The sequence below is a fragment of the Vanessa cardui genome, chromosome 30 (assembly GCF_905220365.1).
Source record: "Vanessa cardui chromosome 30, ilVanCard2.1, whole genome shotgun sequence".
Taxonomy (NCBI): domain Eukaryota; kingdom Metazoa; phylum Arthropoda; class Insecta; order Lepidoptera; family Nymphalidae; genus Vanessa; species Vanessa cardui.
This window is the reverse complement of record NC_061152.1, coordinates 6,056,863-6,067,115: the sequence shown is the minus strand read 5'-3', so window position 1 is coordinate 6,067,115 and position 10,253 is coordinate 6,056,863. Positions and strand designations below refer to the sequence as shown.

The 10,253-nt window shown below is 28.9% G+C and overlaps 1 long non-coding RNA gene across 1 annotated transcript; it reads left to right on the top strand.

Moving 5' to 3' along the window:
- The first annotated feature begins 5,365 nt into the window (after positions 1-5,365).
- On the top strand, positions 5,366-5,957 carry LOC124542322. Its single transcript, XR_006967317.1, has 2 exons — positions 5,366-5,632; positions 5,802-5,957. It is a non-coding gene; the product is annotated as an uncharacterized LOC124542322 (long non-coding RNA).
- The last annotated feature ends 4,296 nt before the right edge of the window (positions 5,958-10,253 follow it).

The following is a 10,253-nucleotide window of genomic DNA, read 5'->3' as shown; positions in this document are numbered from 1 at the left end:
TCATTATCAGAAGGATTATTAAAAAATAGCTTTTTTAAAAAAGTATCTAAAGGATTCAAAAAAATTATCAGACTTTGAGAGAATCGTGAAGTTTCAAATTCAATTTTTCGTGAGTAAATGATAAGAGCCTTTCTATGATGTAATATAAAAAAAAATCAAAGCTATAAACCATAAATGTGACAACCCTAGCACTCAATATAAAAAAAAATTCAAAAATTAATTCAGTAAAAAAAGAAATTGTAGTGATGGTTCAGTATGAAAACTTGCAGAACTCTTAAAGTAATAATAATATAATATTCAAGAACCACACAAATTCAAAAAAAAAATATTTTTTTTATCAAATTCAGATGAAATTAAATGTTCAAAAGTTAAAATAAAATAAATTGTTCATATTGAATAATGATGGAAAAAAATATAAGTCAAGATGGCGTCACAATATAATAAAATGTAAGTTACTTAATAATAAACTGGTTATAATCATAAATGCATCAATAATAAATTAAACAAAGTATTCTAAATAGATGAAATGCAATATTAAAAGTTGCAAAGTAAAAAAACAGTACTTGTTAAATCTTTAGAATATTTTTTAAGACATTTTCAAAATGCTTTATTTCAATATAGCATATACAATACAGACATACTGACTAACCCAGGTCACGCTCCAGTTACCCCAATGTTTAAAAACAATGGAGTTGGAGAAGAAATTACAAGGAACCAAATATATTATATGTTTATATTAATTTAATTATACAGGTTTCAGCTAAAGCACTTGTGTTATGGAAAGAAGTAACGACGGTACCACAAACACCCAGACAACATAGAAAACTAATAACTTTTTCTGCATCAACTCGACCGCGAATCGAACCCGGGATCTCGAAATACCATATCCATACCGGTGTACACACCACTCGACCATGGAGGTCGTCTAAGTTATGGTAACTAAAAATTATGTCAGCTAGACCCAGCATGAGTCTCTTGAAATAAAAGGACATTGAAAATTCGATCTATAGTATTATTGTATAGAGGAAAAATTTGTAATTCTAAATGTACGTATGTAATGAAGAAATTAAAAACTACTTTCCTGATTTCACAAATTCATTCACCATTGGAAAAATATATTTACCCTGAGTAACACAGGCATTGCTAGAAAAAATTAGGTATCCCTACTAGAACTTAAGTAACATCACCCTAGGTATAAAAAAGTGTCCTAAAATGTCTTCCATCAAATTTGTTAACTATTAATGATAGAACAAAAGTATGTTCTATATATTAATGAACATATACAATATCTACAAAAAACTTCGCAATGCCATATATCCAATTAATATTGTTGTCAAAATAACCATATTTTATATTTAAAAATTGAATAGGCATACCGAGCAATGCTAGACCATAATATTCATACTTTTGTATAAATCCTTATCCACTTAAATCAATATTCTCAAAATTGTTTCAATTTATAGAATACATTTTGAATGATTCAAATCAGCTTTTCTACTGAATAGATAATATTATAAATTTAATAACTCACAGACAACGATAGAAATTCGCTTCCATAAGATTTAAATATGTTACTTAAATTAAAAAACTCTGAACAAATTCAGGTTATAGATAAAAATAGATAAAATGGTGCTATATTTAAAAAAATATAGAATGAAATAAACAAAAAATATAAATAAAAGGTAAAAAAATTAAAAATCTACTATATCTAATCATATGTTTTATATGTGTAGATATATATAAAATATATCTACACATATAAAACATATGGGCTGATAGTTTTAGATAAAATTGAAACATAGGGAGCCACTGACAATATACTTATTTTATACTTAATTTAGAACACCATTCGCCAGGCAAGTGTAAACTAAATTGTATAACAATAAAAGGGGGTACATCACCAAATTTCCAGCTGGTTGAAGCCCGCAATGCCATCCTTGAAGCAGCAGCAGGAATCTGGATCCTCAACTCGACCTGGAAACCGCAGACTTAATATTTGAGCTTAAATTTTTTAATTAATGTGGTGGATAAAAAAATAGTTCCAGCAATATGATATATATAGATTCAATAACTATGTAAATAAAGAAAAGATATATTTAACCTTTAGTAAAAATACAAAGTGGTACTGCATTTAAATAAATTAAAATTTTAACAAAAGGAAAAACTGATTTCAAGCACAACACTATTTTAAAACAAATAAATATGCACTAAAAAGTAATAAAAATAATAGCATATTCAGAATATGTTTTAGAGTCCTCCTAAGTAAAATGAAATGAATAATATTAGACTACTTAAAAATCGATTTACGATTACATAACAGTTACATTTGAAGCCAGTGTCTCAAAATTAACTAAATAAATAAAATAAAAAATCGGAGGTAACAAACAAAAAAAATACAGACAAATTGATAATCTCCTCCTTATTGAAGTGGGTTGAAAAATATAGAAATAATGCAACAAAATATAAATGGAAGGTAAAAAAATACAAACCAATTTTATATCCACCAAGAGTCAAGATGGCCCAGTGGTTAGAATGCGTGCATCTTACCAATGATTGCGGGTTCAAACCCAAGCATGCACCGCTGTTTCATGTGTTTAATTTGTCTTTATAATTCATCTTGTGCTCAGCGGTGAAGGAAAACATTGTAAGGAAACCTGCATGTGACAAATTTCATAGAAATTCTGCCACATATGCATTCCACCAACCCGCATTGGAACAGCGTGGTGGAATATGTTCCAAACCTTGTCCTCAAAGGGAGAGGAGGCCTTTAGCCCAGCAGTGGAAATTTACAGGCTGTTGTTGTTTTGTTGTTGTTATATCTACCCCTATGAAACCGGGATGAGGCGCTAGTATTTTATCCAATTTATAATTAATAACTTAGAAGCCACTTACTAGCGACCCACAACGGCTTGCGGATACAATGCTGTTACTAAATATACTACAGATTTTTTCTTGTTTCTTTACTATATTGTTTATGTATTATATACAAAAACTTTTGTCTTCTGTTGAGTAATTTAAAAAATCTAAGCATACATAGGGTCAGACAGCAGAAAGCGACTTTGTTTTATACTATGTAATGATTTAGAACACCATTAGAAATATCAGTGTAAACTTAGTTATATAAAAATAAAAGAGGGTACACACCAATATTCCAGTCGCATGTGGATGATGCAAATCTTTAAGGGAACAGGCATGCCATCCTTGAAGTATCACCTGCAGGAATCTGGACACACTCCACCTGTAAACTGCAGCCGTCCATATGTAATATTTCAGCTTTTAAAAAAGTATAGATGTATATAAATATTAAGTAAAGATATATATAATTTAATTCAATTTGTTATTTTTTTTTTGTGTATTAGCTTTAAGTGTAAACTTGATTGATTAGTGATTTTTGTTTTATATTACAGTGTTTTTAAAATTGTTTGTTTCCCACATAAATAAATAAATAGAAATAAAGCACCAAAAAAAAATTTAAATGGTAAAAATCATATCTACCCATGGGAAACCAGGACAAGCCACTAGAATTATATTAAAGTAACATTTAGAAGGCACTGACGATTTAATGATTTTATATTTAATTTAGAACACTATTCAGCAGACCTAGACTTAGTTTGCACCAAACTAAGTTATGTAAAAATAAAAGAGGGTACATCACCAATTTCTTTTTGCACGTGGATGATGCAAATATTCAAGGGAATCGGCACGCCATCTTTGGAGTAGTACCAGCAGGGAATCTGGACACACTCGACCTGAAAAGTGCAACCATCCACACACTTAAATAATATAAAATAAAATTTCTAATTTATTTGAAGGGTAAAAAAACAGCTCCTGCAATACGATATATACAGATTTCAATAATTATATAAATAACAAGATAAATACCTTTTACAAGGGATAGAAACATGAATTTATCCTTCCAGAGGTTTTAAGTCCTGCTTACTTTAAATCACGATTTCAACTTCGGAGAATCATTCCAACGGGTCAAAAATCACGAAAGATCGCTAGTTAAACATGACTACAGCTTTTAGAATTGCAAACTAAAGCATTAAAACAAAAACAAGAATTAAAGACTTACAATTTTTAAAAGTAGGTAGAAAAATATTGGAAAAAGTTATATCAAACTTAAAAATCCATTATAATTTTTTTCTGAAAGATGTATGGCATTAAAGCACTAAAATACTAATCAATCACAAATTGAGAAACTCAACTATTAGGGTAACTCACCGATATATTCAATACATCGAATTTAAAGTTTGAATTCAGTGCTTCGCGGATATAATTATAAATGCAAATGAACGATAACGAAAGTTCTTGAAACTTTAAAAGGCTTAGAGAATGTGGCCAGCATCACTAGCAATAATACCCTAAATTAAATACGAATGATCTCCAAATTTCAAACAAAAAAGTAATCATGGAAAAATTATTTAATAAAATAAAAGCCAATAGTTATAAGACAAAACAAATATCTGTCATAATTGATATACGACATTTTTATACAAATACTCACCTTTATATTAGACTAGCTGCAACCTTGTACGCCTTTAAATATAACAAAAAAAGAAATATATTATTGTAGCCTAGTTAGTATATCAGTTATCTGCCAGTCAAAGTCCCGTCAAAATCGGTCCAGCCGTTCCAGAGATCAGCCGGAACAAACAGAGAGACAGATAGTCCGACAAAATTTTGGTATATGTACCGTGTATAAATAAATATCCATTCAGTAAAAAAGGACTATTTTAATATTACAAGCAGACACTCCAATTTTATTATATTTATTATTTATAAATAACAGCTTATAAATTGAGGAAGGGAAACGAATTCACTAGTGAGTTAGGTAGTAAAATGCAATTGTAATAATTATTTTACTGAACCGTTAAAATAAAATTAATTATTTTTTTATTAAAATTGGAAGACGATTGATTGGGCTAGCAACACCGATAAATGAGAAATAAGAACTGGGGGCGTTTTAGAAAACTAAGAAAAAAAATTACTGTAACAATATCTTCGAAAATATTTATTTAAATTACACAATGAAAAAAGGACATCATATTAGAAACCGCTAAAAGTTTCAGTTTTTCTATATTATATTGTGCATGTACTTATCTAAATCTTTTAAATTAGTATTATAAATAGAAAAAAATATATTTTTGTGTATGTATGTAATAAATAAATTCAAAAACTATTGGGTTGATTTTAAAAATTCTTTCACCATAGGAATTCTTCATTTACCCTGATTAACATAAACATAAAGACTATAATTATTATTAGAAAAGATAAGGTGACGTTCAAATATTATCTTTAAGCGTCAAACGTTAAACGTTAATTTATTAGCGAGTTAGAACTAACTTAATTTATATAGGTGAGAGCCAGTGAGAACTCAAAGTGGAAAATTTGGAAATTTAATATTATTTTAAACATGGAAACAGTTCATGTTCATTAAATGATAAATATTTATATAAAATTATATTCCGTTTAAAATAAACTTTTTGTACACACTTGATTGGAATTAAATAACGTGTGACGTAATTTAATTAAACGAAAAGAAATTGTAATAGTGTAAAATACTATAATTCAACTAACATAATGTCATTATATTGCTTAAACCAGTAAACAAAATATATTATTGTAATATGTAGGTTTATTGTTTAAATGAGTATTTTAGAAAATCATAATAATAACTTTGCATATTTTTTATTGTTTTGCTATTAATTGAATTGAATTGAGATATGATGATCAGATCATTAATTAACTGTTATTCTTTAGTGTAATCTATTTTTAAATAACTTAAATTTTATTTTTAGGCTATCACTGTATCAATTCTTTAAAGCAGCTGAGCTATTAATGATGATTTGGTGCAGACTACATCCAAGAAACAAGTGACAATGCATTGAGCTGCCATCTACATCTCTGTATAATTTCCTATATATGAGTTCTAACAATAAATATGCTATAATATATGTAATATCGTTTATCTTTTTACTGTGATTAGTATGATTTTATAAAATGAAATTAAATTTAGAATTATTTAAAAATTATGCATTATAATCTGAGAAATATCTTAACAGAAATAAATAAATATTCTTAATAATCATGGTTTGTTTTGAATACTTAAATAAGGTGTATCACTGACAATTAAAACTATTATTTCTTTGTTGTTTAATGTAAATAAAAAACTTAATACATGTAATACATATTACAAATTTAACACTCATGGAAGTAATTATCAGGTATTTTCTTTAAATCTAAAAAGTAAATTTTCACATCAGCAGTAGTTTAGGTTTGGAACTGTAATCACAAACAATATTTTTTAATTAAAACATTTACAATCATAAAATAATCATGATCATGGAATCATTTAAATCTAATAATATAAATTAAATTAGGTCCATATAATTAATGACAATTAGATATCCTTAATGCTTATTATTATAATATATAAATAATATTTGGGTATTATCAAAATAAAAACATTTCAAATTCATAAGGATGGCTTGAGATGTGTTTCAAAGATGGAGTGAATCGAGAGGAAGGTAGGGTAGATACAAAAAATGTAAACTTTCTCTCCCTTAAGATGAAATATATTGACAAATTTGGACGTAATTGGGACGTTTGCCTTTAGTTGTTTTAGGTAGTAATACGTTATAATACATCATAATTACGTAGTAATACGTTTTGCGTAATTAAAACAGTTATCCCTTTTACTTATTGTTTTTATCAAGCTATCCCTTTTTACTTTTAACGAAATGTAAAAATAAACTAAAATAAACGGTCCCCGGCGCGGCACACTTTTTTCTGTTGTTTAGTACGGGTATAACATATCTGTTTATTAGAATAACATTGGTGGTACTGCGTTTAAAAAAATATAAAAACTAACAACAAAAAAAACCTAAATAAAAGTAAAAATCAATCGTGGGAAGCTGAGACGGGTCGCTTGATTCTAAGATTTTCTGAGGGTACCATTCGATTGTATAGGGTTCATACTTTCATAGCATATTTAGAATCATCCAATCAGTGGTGGCGTTTGAAAGCCATAAAATATAATGATTATACATATTTATGGGCGCTCGATCGTGCTGCCATCTGGTTTCAATGTATGTAACAAATCAAAATAAAACTTGTAATCTGTACAGCGACATCTATCAGCTGACTTGGGACTTAATAACGTAAAATGTAAAATAATAGATAATACTTAATTTATATTTCTTGATTATAAAATTTTGGAATGTAGATTGTATAACGCATTCACAACAATATGTTTTATACCTACAGCGTTAAGTCTATGATTTTCAGACAGATTTATTACAATTAGTAATATATGTATATTTAGCCTTTTAGAGTCGAGATGGCTCAGTGATTAGAACGCGTGCATCTTAACCGATGATTGCGGGTTCAAACCCAGGCAAGCACCGCTGATTCATGTGCTTAATTTGACATTATAATTCATCTCGTGCTCAGCGGTGAAGGAAAACATCGTGAGGAAACCTGCATGTGACAAATTTCATAGAAATTCTGCCACACGTGTATTCCACCAACCCGCATTGGAACAGCGTGGTGGAATATGTTCCAAACCTTCTCCTCAAAGGAAGAGGAGGCCTTTAGCCCAGCAGTGGGAATTTACAGGCTGTTGTTGTTGTATATTTAGCATACAGAAGTGAAATAGATTAAAAAAGGCAAGAACATAAATAACTTTAATCAGGATATAAACAACTTCAATCATTTACAAGCAAACATAATAGTTCTAACTTCGAAAATATCTTAACATAAATAAATCACCAAATCATACATATTGAAGTAAATTACTTACTCGGTTGAGTTTACAAATCCAAATAAAACACAAATAACACTTATAACAAATTACAAGTCGCGCCAATATTATTGACCTTACTGTTCGCGCCCAAAATGATAGAATAATGACAGCTTGATGCGGTTTCGCGCGCTTTTTTTTTTATTTTATTCTTTTCCCAGTTGCATTGTTAAAGGAATCCCCTAAATGTATTATATATGGAATAACGTAAGTATTAGTAAAGTAACAGTAAAGAATTAAATAAATTAATATTTAATAAAAGTTTTGACAATGGCAATTATAAATCAATATAGTTTAAATATTTTGATATATAAATGTGATGATTTTAATTGTGTTATTATGATTTAGAGATGGTAACACTGTTACGTCGTGGCTGGCTGGTAAAGGAAGCCGACTTTGATCGGCTGACCAATTGGATGACTGGACAGATTGACAGGAAAAATAAAAGAAGAAAAACGGAAGAGAGCGATCGGTGGTCAGAATCGGGGTTTTTGAACGGGGTGATCATGAAAATTAAGGGTGATTGATTGTACAACTTGGAATTATGTCGATTGAACCGATTATGTTAAATAAATGTAATTATATCTAATCGAGCTGAGTTTGGAGATTTATTAAATAAATATAATTTATTTTTTCATTGTGTACATTTTATTATAATGAAATAAAATATAATTAAAAGTTGCTCGTCATGTTTTATTTATTTAAAGCACGTTCGGCCACAGATAACAATGTGAATTTAATTTATGAAGGACATCTAGTGATGTACTTATAAACTACAGATGTAAAAATCGATAAATAGGAAGCTATTTAAAATAACATAGACAGTAAAATAATCATAAAAATTAAAATCAAAATGAACTTTATTCAAATGTCCTTTTACAAGCACTTTTGAATCGTCATTTAACAATTAAGTGGAACTATCACCGGTTGGGAAAGAAGATTCTACCGAGTAGAACCGGCAAGACACTCAGTAGTTACTCTTTTTTCAACGTTTAAAAAATACGAAGTCATGTGTAGTTAATATAATTATTTAAATGAATTTATCCTGCCTGGAAGTCAACAGGTATTAATTTCACGCTTTGTTATCATCTACAAAATCTTGTATCGAATATACGCCTTTTTTATCAATGTATTTATTCGATTTGAATTTACGAAACGGCAACGTTAAAAATGTCTGGGGAATTTTATTATAGAAACGGATACCTTGCCTCATGAAAGATTTATTGACTTTGCGGAGTCGGAAACTTGGCGTTATAAGCTTATCCTTACTTCTAGTGCACATACAATGATTATCACTGATTTTATCAAAGTGATCAATGTTACTGTGAATATACATGATATTGTTGTAAATACTATCCCATCAAAAACATAAATGTAAAATGAGAGCCAAGTTCAATATTATGATATAAACTTTGGTTGTTGACTTCAACGACAAAAGAAGTGAGATCTTAACGGGGGCCAAGTTCGATGGCCAGTCGTAAATTTATTTATAACTACATAAAACTTCATTTATTTCCATAACTTAGGATAATATATTATAGCCTAAGGTCTGACACGGCTAGTTCTCATATACGAATTATTATTTTCGATAGCTAGTTTTCACCAGTAAGCGAAATTTTCGGAATATTAAAATTAGAACGTACATGTTACAGGTTTAGAACTTGCGAAGGCTTTTATATAATTCGTATATGAGAACTAGCCAAGCCTCATTTTACATTTATGTTTTTGATGGGATATCATTACTTTTTGTGCATAAATTAATAGGAGGTACTTCTTTGTAATCAAATCATTTTTGTTAATTTCCTGTATTTTCTCCGTTTATGGGTATAATTTTATTTATTGCATTATTTTCTATGTTTTCTTGAACCTAGGAAATATTCGAGAGAATTGCCCATTGAGTACCCGGATTTTTTTTATTGATATTTGATGTACAGTAAATATTGAAACAAACATTAATGGAGAAGTTTCATGATGTTGTTAATATTATATTCAACGTAATGGTAAGAAAATATAGATCAAAACTAATCCATCACTGAAAGAAATTTTGAAATCCATCAATAAATGACTTAGAAATAGATTATTAAAGTTTACGTATTTTAGTTCGGAACATCTGTAGTTTACGAGTCGCCTGTGACGTCATTCGACCTGTTCGGTATCACCGCACCACGAATCATTCAACCATTAGTTTCCGGTTCGCGCTCTTGCTTTGTTTTTCTACGTAATTTCTTCTACAGGTCGAAAATATATGTATAAATTCTTTCATTAGGTGAGCTATTAAGGAAAAAGTTTTATTGAATATTTTACTATCTAAGGTTTTACATAATATATCGAAATCTATAGCCAGCCTCACAGAGGAATTGTCTAAGGAATTTTCTTAAATGATATTAGAATATCACTTACTTGACTAGCATATATAGTATAAATACTTTCATAAGTAGTTTAGCAAGAA